The sequence below is a fragment of the Danio aesculapii genome, chromosome 13, assembly GCF_903798145.1.
Source record: "Danio aesculapii chromosome 13, fDanAes4.1, whole genome shotgun sequence".
In the NCBI taxonomy this organism is placed as follows: Eukaryota; Metazoa; Chordata; class Actinopteri; order Cypriniformes; family Danionidae; genus Danio; species Danio aesculapii.
In genome coordinates this window covers 25600679-25617375 of record NC_079447.1, presented here as the reverse complement: position 1 = coordinate 25617375, position 16697 = coordinate 25600679, and the positions used below count along the sequence as shown (strand labels likewise).

The following is a 16697-nucleotide window of genomic DNA, read 5'->3' as shown; positions in this document are numbered from 1 at the left end:
ATAAGGTGACTTAAATAAAAAAATAAGGAACATCCTAGATCTGTTTCTTCGCTCTTCTTTATTCTTTCTTTATGTATTATAGAAGATTCAGATCGGGTTCTGTATCCGTAGATATTCAAAATTCGGACTTGAGGGCAAAAAAACTTGATCGGGACATCCCTGTATGCAGTATTCTTTTTCCATTTAATTATTAAATTACTGCATACCGGAATACATTTCGACTTCCTCTGAAAACAATAAGATGCAGTTTATTTAATTTGTATCTTTTCCTCAACTGATTTCATCTATGCTTGTAGATTGTGTAGATTTATTGTGTTTTATGCACTCCCCAACAGAATCATCCCAATCAATCTAAAATAATAAATTCTTTACAAACAGTTATTCAAGTCACACTGTAAAAAAAAAAATGTTGGGTTCTGCACAATTGACTTGAGTTGAGACAACATGAAGAAATTAAGTTTACTTTTTTTAACAAATTTAAGTGGGTTAAATATAAAACAGTTAAGTTGTCTAAAAAAATGTCCAGAATTGTGTTGTTTCAGCTCAATTTAAATCAGAAGTTTGAACAAAATGTAAACATCATGCTTTGAGTGCATCTAGTAAAATTGTCTTCATATCACAGAATAAAAAATATTGTAATGTTAGATTTTTCCAATATCGTGCAGCACTACTGTAGCTCACACGTAAACACATTAAAAATATTATTATGAATATTATTCATTTATATAAGAGATTTTTCAATGAGTGTAAACTATTGCATCCTAAAAAAAGTCCAATTATGTACACAAAAAGACCATAAATTATTATGACAAAAGTAAAACAGTACATAAAATAAACCAGTACCATAAAACGTTGATGCATAAATGGCACCAGTCATAATTTTAATTTCAGTTCATCCCTACATGATACATTTTTTATTATATAACAGTGAATGACCCTATAAGTAGTATTGTTTTTTTTTATTCATTCATTCATTTTCTTTTTTGTCCCTTTACATTATCCAGCATATATTTTACACAGCAGATGCCCTTCCAGCTGTAACCCATCACTGAGAAACACCCATACACTCTCATTTAAATACATACACTATGAACAATTTAGCTTACCCAATTGACTTGTGCTGTGTCTTTGGACTGTGGGGGAAACCGGAGCTCCTGGAGGAAACCTACCTATGCGAACTTGGGAAGAACATGCAAACTCCACACAAATGCCAACTGACGCAGCCAAGGCTCGAACCAGCAACCTTCTTGCTGTGAGGTAATAGCGCCACCCACTGCACCACCACACCACCCCTTTGAGGTTTTTTCCACTGTGTAAAATTGTACATATTACAATGTTTTAATTCAATTATGTGCACAATATAATATCACAAAACAGTATTTCTACATTACTTTAGCACTCAATTGATATGGATTTTTAAAACATGTTAATGCTAGTTTTAACTCTACCACTCACTACAGCGCAAAACAATTAGCTCATTTATTGCATAACTCTTTTTTTTTAAAGCTGTGCACAAATATACAAGCTTGAGAGCCTGAAATGGTTTGTATTTGTAATGTGCACTGGCGGTATGTGACATGCTTTGTACTGAGGGAAAGCAGCACTAAACTGGATTACAGTACTGAGGACTTGAGCAACTGCAGCAAGGCCGGCCAAAAGCCATTAATTCCTCTTTTTCAGCACACGTAATCCTGTCTGTGAGAGACACGGCTCACTGAATCCCCTAAAATACAACTCCATTAAACAGGTCTGTAACCCCCCTGCAAAACCACAAGTCAACATGCCGGAGTGCTGGACTAAACAGACGGCAAGTGTTTAGACAGGTTCATTTGAATGTGCGCTGAGAGTCCAGTCTGACCGACCGGAGATGTGATGGTGGATTCTGCTTGTTAGAGTTAGAATTAATCTACCTTTAATTTGTCTATTTTTATTTACTATTTTGTAGTTTCTAATGTAAAAATAAATAAATAAACATATAAACAAAATTAAAAATAAGATAACACATTATTATTATTATTAAATAATTTTTTGGTCCTTATAAATCAACTTTGTCAAGTTTTGTATGCTTACCAAAGCTGCATTAGATAAAAGAATCTAAAATATCATTTTATTATTAACATAATAGGGCAGACACAGTGGCTCAGTGGTTGGCACTGTCACCTCACAGCAAGAAGATTGCTGGTTCGAGCCTCGGCTGGATCAGTTGCCATTTCTGTGTGGAGTTTGCATGTTCTCCCTGTGCTTGTGTGGGTTTCCTCCGGGCGCTCCAGTTTCCCCCACAGTCCAAAGACATGCGCTATAGGTGAAATTAATAAACTAAATTGCCCGTAGTGTACAGTAAGTGTAACCACCATAAGTCGGCGGTTCATTCCGCTGTGGCTACCCCTGTTGAATAAAAGGACTAAGCCGAAGGAAAATTAAATTAAATGAAATATTAATAAAATAAAAATCATTATAATATTGTTCTAAAATATGATTACAATTTTTTGTTATAATAAACAAATAAATAAATACATTTATTAATTAAAAAAATAATAATACACATTTATTATTTTAAATAATATTTTTGGGTCATTTTAAATAAATCTTTTTCAAGCTTTTTTTAAGTTTCATAAGCTTACCTGTCACGATCACCAGTGATCTAGCCTGTGCAGATCGCTGGAGAACTACACATGTGCCACTGATATGACCTACAACTCCCAGAAGTCTTTGCACTCATTACTCCTGCCACAGCTAACAATCAGTCAGACACTAACACACACACAGCTGAAGCTCATGATTAACTTTTGTTTACTAGGGCTATTTATACACCTCACATTCTCACACACTTTGCTGAGTCTTGTTCACTGTTAGTCTGTAACACCATGAAGTGTAATCCTGTGTGGTCTTTCTGTGTTTTGATACTTGCCCTGTTTTCTCGTCATTGATTCTTTGCCGCCTGTACTGATCATTCACCTGTTACTTGACTTAGCCTTTTGGATTACCTGTATGTACCTGTTTGCTTCTGTTTGACAATTGCCTGACTGACGAATCTCATAATAAACTAAACATGGATCCTCACCTCCGTTGTCCAGGATGTTTTGTTGTACCAAAGCTCCATTGGATAAAAGAATCTCATTCATTCATTTTCTTTTCAGCTTAGTACCTTTATTAATCTAAGGTCACTACAGCGGAATGAACCGCCAACTTATCAAGCCTATGTTTTATGCAGCGGATGCCCTTCCAGCTGCAACCCATCTCTGGGAAACATTTATACACTCTCATTCCCACAAATATACTACGGCCAATTAAGCTTACCCAATTCACCTATACTGCAGTCTTTGGACTGTGGGGGAAACCAGAGCACCAGAAAATATGCAAACTCCACATAGAAATGCCAACTGACCCATCTGATGTTTGAACCAGCGACGTTCTTGCCGTTAGGCGACATCGCTACTCACTGCGCCACTGTGCTGCCTGGATAATGAAATCTAAAATATAATTTTATTATTATTATTAAAATATTGTTCATAAATAATATTACAATTTGTTATAATAATTAATATTAAACGAATAAATAAATTATAATATATATTTAGTATTTAAATATGTTTTGGTTGTTTTAAAGCAACTTTTTTCAAGCTTTTGTCAAGTTTCATATGCTCACCAATGCTGCCTTGGATAACATAATCTAAAATATAATTTTATTATTATTAAAATATTATTATAATTAAAATATTGTTCATAAATATTACAATTTGTTGTCACTGTTTTATATACTTAACATGTATAAAATACAAATAATTTCTTAATTAAAAAAGACAAATCTTTAGAATAATTTTGTGTAACCTTAAAAACCTAAACAAATAGAACCACAGTTACTTTAATCCAGAAGGTTAAACAACCAGATGAGCTTGTTAGCCCCGTTATCCTGCAGATCATTATTTAAAAATAAGGTATTGGAAAGCTATTTGGCACATTTGTTCTGAGACGTTGTGTCAATTTGCTCTGTTGATTTGTTTGTGTATAGCATGACATTTTCACTTCCAGCCGAGACATAAACATTGCTTCTGATTAGATAATGACATTTGAGCTTGACTCTTCATCCTTATGGGACTGTTTCACATTTGAGTGCATATTTGTGTAAGAAAGAGAAAATGTGAGCACCCTGGTTGTCTAAGTGAGCAACCAGTCACACAAGGATTATAGTCATTACAGATGACTATCGCACAAGAAGACAAACAGTTTGTGGAGCAGGTAGAGCATTGCAGGCTTAAGTCCTGATTAAACAAATTCTCATTTAGCCAAACAGAGCTGCTTTCCCTCCTGGCGTTCTCATATAGTCTGTATCACAGGCTTCCAGTAATGGAGCTCACGTAATCTTGTGTAATCAGATAACAATAAGGCTGCATAACCTGTAGTAATTCTAACTTCTGGGAGTGTTAACACTTTGAAAGTCTGCATGAAATGGAAGTTGTTATTGCCTTTTCTTCCACATTGTGATATTCAATTTAAATGAGCTTGTTGAGCAAGAATTTATTTACTTTTTAATGTTTTTGCATTTGTCCATTGAGAAATGATTGGATAATTTTTGTTGGCTACATTGCTGCATCATATCATTATTGTTGATCTCTTTAAAAAAATACACGTTTATGTTTATAATCCACAGGTTAAATGTGGAAAAATGCACAAAAAAATTACATATTTTTTAAAAAACAATTAGTCATTTCGAATTTTTTATTTTTTTTAATCCAACAAAATGAAAGCTTAATTGTTAACAAAGAGTGTGTGACTTTTTGCACGGCACTGGGTGAAAAATTGCAAAATTTAATTTTAAATTGGTATATTTTTGTCCTCTGGGCCCTGAGAGGTACTTATTTTGTTACTAAGTTGTGAAAGGAAATGAAGGTGAAATATTAAAATTTCGACAAAAACATTTTTATTTTTATAGCGCTTTTACAATGTAGACTGTCAAAGCAGCTTAACAGAAGTTCTAGTAAATTGAAATTGAAACTGTGTCGGTCTAGTTTTCTAAGCTTAAGTTCAGTTTAGTTCAATTCAGTGTGGTTTAATTTGACTAAACTGAAAAAATGTACATAAAGATGCATAAGTGTTACGTTAATAGTTGTCCAAACATTTAGCATTCTTCAAAGCATGTTCTTTTGAGAAACTCAAAACCATTTGAAAAAAAATTGAATGAGAACATTTACAGATTTTTTTTTTTGTTGTGAAAAAGAAATGTTTAAAAGAATGTTTCTTTCGCTTTATACACCTAAATATTACAGCAAGCAAACACCTTCAGTTATGCTTTGATTATGTTTTGAAGTCCACTTAACTTTTGCTGGCATGGAGCCCATTTAAATGATAAAGAGGTTTGTATTTTATTTTTAATATGAGCTTAATCTTGTTTGCGGGCATCACGGTGGCGCAGTGGGCAGCACAATTGCCTCAGAGCAAGAAGGTCGCTGGTTCAAGCCCTGGCTGGGTCAGTTGGCATTTCTGTGTGGAGTTTGCATGTTCTCCCCATGTTCGTGTGGATTTCCTCCGGGTGCTTCCTCCGGTTTCCCCCACAAGTCAAAAGACATGCACTATAGGTGAATTGGGTAAGCTAAAATTGTTCGTAGTGTATGTGTGTGAATGAGTGTGTATGGATGTTTCCCAGTGATGGGTGGCAACAGCAAGGGCATCCGCTGCGTAAAACATATGCTGGATAAGTTGGTGGTTCATTCCGCTGTGGCAACCCCAGATTAAGCCGAAAAGAAAATGAAAGAATGAATGATCTTGTTTGCTGATTTCTCCAGCAAGATCTGGCAACACAAATGAGTCAAAAGCTCCCTGTGATTTCAAGCAATTCAAAAGCTCCCTTTGATTTTATTTTCATTTTTTAAAATGTGGTATTAACTTCCTTTTCACAAGTTAATTGGTAGTATAAGATAGTTAAGTAGGTTGTTTGTTACCCACATAAATTGCTGAGCTGTTATAAACTGCTATTATAAATATAATTTTATCTCACTCCTGCCTTTAATAGGCCTATTTACAGTAGGTGCATCTCTCCCTTCTTCCCTCTATTTTGTTGTTTCACATGTTCCTTTTTAAGTATACATGTAAAAATAAATAAATCAATAGACTAAATATAAATATATCTTAGCACTGTCACTTATCTTAGGTTAGCACTGTCACTTCACAGCAAGAAGGTTGTTGGTTCGAATCCAGTCTGGGCCAGGAGGCTTTTCTGTGTAGAAATTCTCCCCTTGTTGGCTGGGTTTCCTCTGGGTGCTCTGGTTGCCCCCACAGTCCAAAGACATGCAGTATAAGTGGATTAGATGAACTAAATTGGTCATGGAATGAGAGAGTGTATGGGTGTTTTCCATTGCTGGGTTGGGGCTGGAAGAGCATAAAACATATGCCAAAGTAATTGGTGGTTCAATCTGCCTGCTGATAAATCAGGGACTGAGCTGAGTGAGAATGGAATGATGAACAAGGCATTTTTTAGAACACATTTGGTTGCATTGAGTCTTGTGAGACCCACGGGAGTGCAGGTCTCTACATCAACACCTCATCCCGCTGTTTATGAATGAGCTTACTAGGTGGAGAGCAGGCCGTGTTTAGCAACTGTTTAATAGCCATCCATTCAGTCACATGTGTGTCCACACTGTGTATTGAGGGTGGATTGTTGCTTCTGATGATGCTGCAGTGGGGATTCATGATGCTGGGTTAATATTGTGATGTCTGTCAGCTATTGGTGATGGAAAAATGGCATCTTCTATTGGCACAACTCTAATTAAAGATGCGCACATAAACTCTGAAGTAATACCAAAGACGTGCACAATTAATGTGAACAATTAAAGGTAAAGGAGTTTATTGCTTAAACCATTTTTTTTTAAAGACCCCAGTTTCAAGTGGCTTCAACTTACAACCTCGTAGCAATTTCTTATTTTATGAATATTGTGCAAAACAACACAGAGTGAGGCAATTAATTTCCTATGACAATTTATGTGGGCTTATGTATGTTTCAGAGTGTGAGTTTTCACCCAACTGCTCTGGATGATCCACAATTTACCATCTCAAACCAGCTAGCTATATTAGTTTTTACAAAATGGAAGACAAGAGATCAAGTGAATTGGAATAATCAGTTCAGCATGGGGAGCAAAGTGTTCAGAGAGCGGGAAAGGAAGCCTAGGAATTTCCGTCCTCGCACAATCATCTGCCAGCGACAGCTTTAGGATTTTACATGGGTCTTTGAATGTGTCAGTCAAAGTCTGCCAGCGTGTCACGGCCTTTAAGCACCACAGGAGATTCTTTATGGTTATATCATTTTAGGTGAACAATTTCTTTAGTAAAACCTTTTCTAGAACACTCAAAACTTTAGATGCAGCCCTCTGTGAAACAAGGCACCAGCATCAGAAGCTCTTTCTTTCATGAGCACCCGCTAATGGCTCTCCTCTGTCCTTCTGAACAGGCTGTGTGCAACTTGTTGATCTCAGTGTATTTCATATGAGAAATGTGAGGGAGAGATTTTTCCACTTGTGAAAAAGAAGGATGTATGAGATGAGTGACAGCAATGGAGCTCTAAATAAAGCTCAACTCGAATGTTCTGAAACCAGACAAGATGAATAAATGCAGATCAAATGCATCACATAGACGTACAGCATCTTTGACCTTTGCATTACCACCGTTTACACAATGAACAATTGGTATTGAACACTGATTACCACAGAAACATGACTGAAAAATCATTAATAACTGAAATCCTATGAGGCAAATATAACACATTGCACAAATAGTGTGCAATTGTCTCTAGGGTAAGATGCCCAATATAGTCTGCAGTAAAATCATCAGAGAGGAATCCACAGTTTAACATAGCTCAAAGCAGGAAATGACCACTAGGTTATCATCACCGTTTTGACTGATTGACTCATTGTCCTCATCCTTCTGCGAAGCAGCTACTGGAAATGCAGTTGAGGGATACTTTTGTATCCAGAAATAATAAAAACTGTGGTCAAATACAGTGTTCTGAGCAATAAGCCTAGTACAGAGTTTCCAGCCCAGGCTCAATTGAAATACATGACTCAATACATTGCTTTGTGTACATGTTGTTGCACGTTTCAATGACAAATCCGCTAGAGGACACTGTATCTTTGCAATCTGAAATATGTTACTCAGGGTATTTTTGTTGTATATTTCAGAAACATGTCCTTCTTGTGCACACCCATGAGAAGGCAAGGCTTGTCGTTCAGATCACCTAGATAAACCCAACCAATAGTGTTTTCAAAAGCAAACTTAAGAGAAAATAGCACTAAGACCATGTAGTTTTACTTTAATTTTTTCAAACTGCTTTAATCTGTTTTGTGCAAGCAAGCATTTTTTGTGCTTAAAAGTCTAACAGATGTATAATTTAGATGTTTAAGTATGTCTAAACCAAGGCTAAATTTGGGCTGTCAGTAAAAATCCAATAGACTTTTAGGAATAGCCCAAAACTGCCGCGATTGTTAATAGTAGGGGAAGAAATCAAATATCAGTATATTAGATCTGTGATGGATCTCAAGTGGTCATAATACACAGTATCTCCAAACCAGTTGCAGTACACAGAAGATATTTTGAAATATGTTGGGGAGCGGTAGCCATTTGCTAAATTAAATCTTTAAAGTTCCTTTAATCCCACCACCACATGCCTTCATTTGACTTTAATATCTCGCAAGAAGCGATGTGAGTGAAAACAGTAGAGCTCAAAGTTTACTTGGTTACATCATGGTCAGCGTGACCGGCTCACAATAAAGAAACAGCTTTTAAATCATCTTCCACATCCATTTAGAAAACAATGTTACCTTCATGCTTTCCCAAAGACTGTCTGTATAAAGAAATAAAGTAAATCCAAGATCTGCACGTATGAATGACCTTTTTTCTTTAAATCCTGAATCAGAAGCACTGAATACTGTAGGTAAGCTGTGTTGTGGAGGTGGGGTGGCCACACTGTGAGGTGAGAAGGATAATTGCAGAGGACTAACCTGTCATAACACAAGCTGAATGGAGCAGGCTGCTATTCCACCGGCTAATATCTCCATTAGCGAGCAGCCATTACAGCAGCTCAAAATAGCTCAGCGACAGCAGCGAGACTTCAAATGTGCTCTTTTAAACATATAAAACTTAGATTTAAAGCAAATAAGCACACATGTGCATGGAAGCCCCTGTAGAGAACATAAACACTGTACCTTTTAACTGTGCTAAAGACTCACTTCCACCCCTGTGTGAATTGCTGTAACAGTGACAAACAAAGCAACTACAATTAATTTATTTATTTTCTCTAATGGGCCAAACACTGCATGCATGAGAGCAAAATGATATTTCTCCTTTACAATAATTGCTCTAATGGTCAAAAGCATGTAGCACCCGTCATGACCTGCAGGACAGTTAATGCTGCGTTTGGCTGCTGTGAGAGCTGGCAAGAGACACTAGTTTGCTGTTAAACAGAAATAGAAAGTTGTGCATGTTTTAAGAGCAGCTAAACAAACTCATGGAACTCTTAAAAAAGCCTTTTTGGCTCTCATAGGCCTCCATAATGTACTTCATCTGTAACTGCAACAATCAGTCATTTCATTTGTAGAATGCACAGTAATTTTGGGCTTGGTGACACATTTTTTAAAAGAGTCTTAATTACAAATTGGCATGTCCTCCTACATATTTTCTCATATCCCTGCTAAAGAAAAGAAAATTAAAAATTGTCTTGGCAACTTTACAACATTTGGTCAAAACTAGAAAATGTAGAAATCAACTAAAATCATGGAAACATTTACAAAAGTGATCTTTTATGCACACCAGCACTAAATGCAGGTAAAATGTTTGCTTCAATTTCTATATATTAGCGCTGCCAAATTAGTCGCAACCAAAATAAATGTGTGCATTTACAAAATATACAGTTGGAGTCAGAATTATTAGCCCCCCTGAATTATTAGCCCCCATTTATTTTTTCCCCAATTTCTGTTTAACAGAGAGATTTTTTAATACATTTCTAAACATAATAGGTTTAATAACTCATCTCTAATAACTGTTTTATTTTATCTTTGCCATGATGACAGTAAATAATATTTGACTAGATCTTTTTCAAGACACTTCTATACAGCTTAAAGTGACATTAAAAGACTAGGTTAATTAGGTTAACTAGGTAGGTAAGAGTAATTAGGGAAGTTATGGTATAATGATGATTTGTTCTGTAGGCTATTGAAAAAATATATAGCTTAAAGGGGCTAATAATTTTGACCTTAAAATGGCTTTTAAAAAATTAAAAACGCTTTTTTTTCTAGATGAAGAATGAAGTTCGAAAAAACAAATAAGACTTTCTCCAGATTAAAAATATTATCAGACATAAGGTAATGTGAAAATTACCTTGCGCTGTTAAACATCATTTGAGAAATATTTTAAAAAGAAAAAAAAAAAAAATCAAAGGCAGGCTAATAATTCTGACTTCAACTTGACTATATGGATTGTATGTATAACAATACTGAGATGAGATGTTATGAGTAGGGCTGCACAATTCTGGCACAATTATCTCAAAATAAGAATCACTATATATATTTTTTGTTTGTTTAAAATAAAGATCACGATATTCTCACGATTTTGTATGTTAAATAAAGGTTAATATGAGTAGGCTATTATTATTTCTCAAACATGGTAATTCAACAATAATAATATTAGGCCTATGTGTAGGTCTACTGTTGGTTAAAATGCTAAGCTTTGTATTGACTTGGAATGGTGGACTTGAATAGACTTTAAATTTGTCCTGTTCATTAATGCACTTTAAAGTGATGACATCAGAAAACAACCATTCATAATTCGGAAGTTGAATTATTATGTTTGATACGTATGCTTACAACCTGTCATTGACAACATTTTTAAACTATTAGATTATTATTATTATTATTAATATTTTCACTGGTAAAATGAGACATTTGTCATTATCAAATTCCCTCTTGCATTATATTCAACATTATATAGGCTAGAGTAGTTATACTGACTATGTTAAATGTGTATTCTGTACAACACTTTGTGTTCACTAGGAAAGAATAAAAACATATCAAATGCTTGATGTAATCATAACTATAAAATGCAATATGATCATTTAAATGATGTGCACACTTTTAGTTTCACTTTTACTGCTGAATGCACTCATGTCATGGCTGCCATCACTTTGAGAAAAACATGCAAATCATACTGTCCATGCAGCTCCCAAACGATCGCTCTGTGCTACAAACAGAATGTTGTTTACAACGTTATTACCTGTTATTCACAGCCTATGCAGGTTCTGTTTACTAAAGTAGACTTCATTAGCTGACACGCACGTCCTCTCTGTGGTAAAACACAGCTGACAGTCTGCTCACATGTCATTTTGCGTCCACGAATGTCCTAACATTAAGAAAGAAATTACATTTTTGGGTGAATTATACCTTATAAATACAGTATATGACACTTTTAACTCTATTTGGAGGTGTCCATGTTGGTAAGCAACGTATATAAAACAATGTGAAGACTGATCTTGAAAATATAACTAGCTGAATCGTAGACATGCTGGATAAAGATTGTGTGAGGGAGGTCAAATTGAGATCACAATCTTTATTCGATTATTCATGCAGTCCTAGTTATGAGTTGCTTACAATTGAGTGGGTAGAGTTGCACAGTGTAAGCACAATCTCAATATTACTATGAATATTAATATTTGACATCAAAAATCATTAGACTTGGATCAGGTTATTGATAAAGGAACATGTCCAACTTGGCTACAAGCTCATCTCCACACTCTTATCCTGACACTACCTGTCCTGGACATCCTTTATAACCATGGCAACAGCATGCTACACGCCTAAGTAACTGCAGAGCTTCTCCAGCTCACCATTTCTTATGGACCTAAAGACTCTGCAAGATAACATTAGCACAACAATTCAGCTTGCAGGCACAGAGAAAATAATCACTGTGGTATTTAAAAATTCATAAGTCTCTGCATATAAATAATTTACCTCCTTCACTGTCCATTTGTGAATCCCTTGGCTTTTCAGCCTGGAATGAAATGTAGGCTACGCAGAGTATTGACTATCATATTAAATGGAACTATATTTAATATACAACAGTAAATTAAATATAAATAGGTCTATAAATTTATCTCAGAATATAAATATGAACTTTTAGAGTAAAACAATAAATAAATAAAAAAATCACTGGTTCACTTGTTATTATAAATGAAATGCAACAGGTTTAATACTGTTAAGCAGCGAAGGGAATAACGGCGCAACAAATAAATGCTGTTACTAACGACGTTACTAAAGACTGTCATTTATAAGGGATTTAAAAAGCATAAATAGTCCTCCCCTTAGATTAGGTCACAAAACTGCATGAAGTTGAGTTAATAAAGCATTTAATAACATACAAGAAACTTTCAGTATATGCCTGAATAATAAGAAATATAAACTTTCAATTGAATAGTTTATTAATCATTTACTTACTCATTCTGAATGATCTTTTAAAAAAAAAAAAACACCAACTATGCTTAAATAACTGGTTTGTAAATAATTCAATACTTACTTTAGTAATGAAAAAAAATCATTAACATTGTATGGAAGTACAATTATTAAGCACATTATAAATGTGCTTACAAGTCAAAAATACAGCATTTGTAGCTTCAGTTATAAACTGCTTACCAACGTTTATTAATGTACTGTAGAGTTAATACTTAACAGATAATGAATTAACTATTTGCTAATGCTTAATAAATGGTTCATACTGTGTAGTTATTATAACGTCTTACCGAATCATTTACTCATGCTTTACGTTTTTCAAACCTCTATGAGTTTTCCTTATTTTATAATATTTTATATAATATTTTATTGATAACTGGAAACTTATAGCCATAGTAGTTTTCCTACTATGTAAGTCAATGGTTACAGGTCACAATTTCTTCAAAAAATTTTCTTTTGTGTTTAACGGAAGAAAGAAACTCCCAAACTTTAAGACGTAATTGGTGAGTACATTGAAATTTTTGGATGAACTATCACTTTAACATTTCTGTGTAAACAATGTTATAATTGTCTCAAAACTATTTTGATCAATATAACTTTAAAACTGATTATTATTTTTATTTCTTTAACAAGAAAATCTTTTCACTATTAAAAGTCTTTCCTCTCACTTTTTGAAGACTTTAATGCAGTGTTTCCCAACCCTGTTCCTGGAGGCACACCAACAGTTCATGTTTTGTATGTCTCCCTCATCTGACCCATTAACTTCAGGTTTTGGAGTCTCTTCTAATGTTCTGATGAGTTGTTTCAGGTGTGTTTCATTAGGGAGAGAATGGAAATGTGTACTGTTGGTGTGCCTTCAGGAACAGGGTTGGGAAACTCTGCTTTAATGCATCTTGCTCACTAATATTTAATTTAAATTTTTTTTTTTTTATATAATTTTTAGGGGTTTTTCACCTTTAATTGAAATAGGACCGTTGAGGTTACAGACAGGAAAGCATTGGGAGCAGAGAGGGGGGTAGGGTCGGCAAAGGACCTTAAGCCGGGAATCGAACTCGGGCTGCCGTGAGCATCATGGTGCTATATGTCGGCGCACTTAACCAATAGGCTATTGGCGTCGACACTAAACCTATTTTATGTAGTATCTTAACTGTCAGCTGTCATCAGGCCATCTGAGATCTTGACGTGAGCTGGCGAAGGACCTCAGACATGAAGAGTGTGAAACCATTACCATGTTATCCTAGCCTGTTTTCAGACCTCTGTCTGGCAATCAATATGGACACAAACAGTCCCTCGCTCACTCAAACACACACACATTAGAAAAAGCTCCCAAGCCTAGATTCTATTTTCAGCACATGTATCAATCACACCATTGCTTAAATATTAAAGCATGAGAGATGAGAAAGAAGTTGATATGAAATATGTAAAGACTCATTAGGGCAGACCTACATAAGATTGTCCATTTAATTAGAGGGAGACAGATGATCTGTGATATTTCATACACTCCGTATCTTTGAGCCTATGCCCGCGTTGCTCTTTGGAGAAGGCGAGTGACTGATCTCTTAATTATTGCTTGTTCTTTGTCTCTCCGCATCTATCTGAACTTTCCCAGGTCGCTGTGTCGGAGAGCACCGTGCGGTCATCAGCACTAGAGAAAGGGTCAGAGCAAATAAAAATGTGCGGCTAGAAAGTGAGAAAAGCGAGTGAGTTTTATTGGGCCAGGCAGTGCAGCAGGAGGCTTAGTGTTTCCAGATGTGTCGGCGGTCCCAAAAGTGTGGCTGCCCTACTGTCCGTCCACATTACAGCGGAGCAGCGCTCTTAAAAAGTGCTCAGAGACTTCATGAAGAACAGACACACGGGCTCAGCTGCTGCCACAGTACTATTCCTGGAAAAGGAGTTGACATCATTGATTTTTTTTCCTAATGAGTGGGCAGCACGAGTAAGTGTTTCATTTCGGTAGGTGTTCCAGTAGTGTGACTGGACACGTTTCAAATGAAAACCATATCATCCAGAAAAGGAATGGAAATAGTGCTTGGCAACTTCTTTGTGTGTGTGTGTGTGTGTGTGTGTGTTTGTGTGTAGTAAATAAAGAAGGATGGTATTCAGTTGCATAATGACAACTTCTGGTCATGTTCATTCACACCAAGGACAATATCTAATACAATAATGAAACAGCCAGAGATTTAAATAAATTACAGCACAGCTATAACTATAATCAGACCCCCTATTTTTTTGCAATTTTGTGATCATTGAATCCAATGCGAAATCAAAAAAAGTCGAATTTTTTTGCATTCCTACAAAATTCTTAATTTAAACGCAAAATAATCGCAAAAAATCTCATAAAACATTAAATTCTAAAACATATAATCAAATATTTATTTCAGTTTGTAATTAATTATTTCCCGTAACTCATAGACGTTGCATGCTGTACGCGCACGAGATTTTTTTGAGTGTCTCTCCAAAAATGAAGTCTCACCTGCCCCCACACAATCCTAGCATTACATGAAAGTGGTGAAAAATGTTTTGCAGCCTGAGCTGTAAGCAGACGTGGATGAAGAATTAAGTGCGAGTGATTTACATGTGAAGTCAATAAAGATGCGATTTGACATCCTGTGGTGAAAATTGAGTGAATGACACAGCGCAAATTGGCCATTTCCTGTCTTTTATGTGCTTCAGACTGCAAAAGAAAGTTGGAGCAAACATCTAACAAACGGAGGAATGAAACAGACAGAAAAGTAAGCAGCTTACAATGAGCGCGACAATGGTGGATGACATAAAACAGCTTTTTTATTGTAAATAAACCTTTAAAATGAACAACACATAAAAGTTTAAAGTATACATAGAAAGGTAAGAAATATAATAAAAACAAAAAAAAATGTGGGTATATATATGCATGTATGTTTATATATATATATATATATATATATATATATATATATATATATATATATATATATATATATATATATATATATATATATATATATATACACATACATACATATATATACCCACATTTTTTTGTTTTTATTATATTTCTTACCTTTCTATGTATACTTTAAACTTTTTATGTGTTGTTCATTGTAAAGGTTTATTTACAATAAAAAAGCTGTTTTATGTCATCCACCATTGTGTGTGTGTATTTCTGTGTGTTTAAAGGGAACACAGTTTACCTCTTTTTTATGATTTAATATTAATATTATGGTTCTTCTAAGTGTGCCAGTTTAGGTTCAATTCAAAACACAATTCAAATTTTTTTATTATAATGTGTTAAAAAGTGTCATGTTGGGGGCGTGTCCACAGTTCGCTGATTTATCGGTGTGTTGCTTCACATGTAAATTAGTTTCGGCTTCCGGCCAACGTAACAAGGGGGCGGGGCCATGAGCTCACCCGCTCTGCGTTTGCAACAATCTGACAGGCAGACGGAGGAGAGAGGATCACCATTCAGTCGTACATGTACGACTCTGACACAGACCAAGCAGAGAGTACAAAATCATTTGAGTCTTTGTACAGTTTTACAGCCAACTGTGTGCTAGTTTCAAGTGCCGAGCTTGTAGTGCGGTGACACGGCACACCAGACACTCTCTGTAGCGCGGCAGAGACATTAAGTGTCCCGAATCGTCGCGCCATGCATTTTTGAATTCTAAACATAGGTTTCTGCAGCGGTCCGCGGCGCCCAGCCGTCGACTAGAGTGTACCCTGATAGAAACCTATGTTTAGAATTCTAAAACGCATGCTAGTTAAGATCACAGGGAGCTTCTGTGATCGTGAGGAATGCAAACGGCTGAAGTATAAGGTAGACTCAATGAGAAGTACACATGTTTGCAAACCTACCTAAAGATACAACCAATAATTCCGATTAGAGCGATAATGTGGAGAATATTGCTCTTGTGTTGAGCCCAATGAGCTTTGCATCTAAAAATAAAGCTAGGGTGTTCCTTTAGTGATATTGCTTCGACTCACGCTAAAAATGGCGGACGTGAATCAACAAACTGAGGATATGATGACACGCCTGTCAATCAATATTGGTGAGCGGGGGGACCACTCTCCTACGTCAGGTAGCGGTCGATTTGAAAAAAGCTCCAATTGGTCCACCGTTTTTTATGTTGTTAAATTTAAAAAAAAGCACTGGGTGTGCTTATATCACCCCAATATGACAGTCTATACACCATACATGCACATATGTCTGTCCAAACAGCTTGAAAAGTAGATTTTTTACCA

The 16697-nt window shown here is 35.6% G+C and overlaps 1 protein-coding gene across 1 annotated transcript in view; it reads right to left on the bottom strand.

Annotated features, from left to right (window-relative positions):
• Nucleotides 1–16697, bottom strand: part of kcnq5a (potassium voltage-gated channel, KQT-like subfamily, member 5a) — a 227154-nt gene that overhangs the window by 127802 nt on the left and 82655 nt on the right. The window lies entirely within an intron of this gene.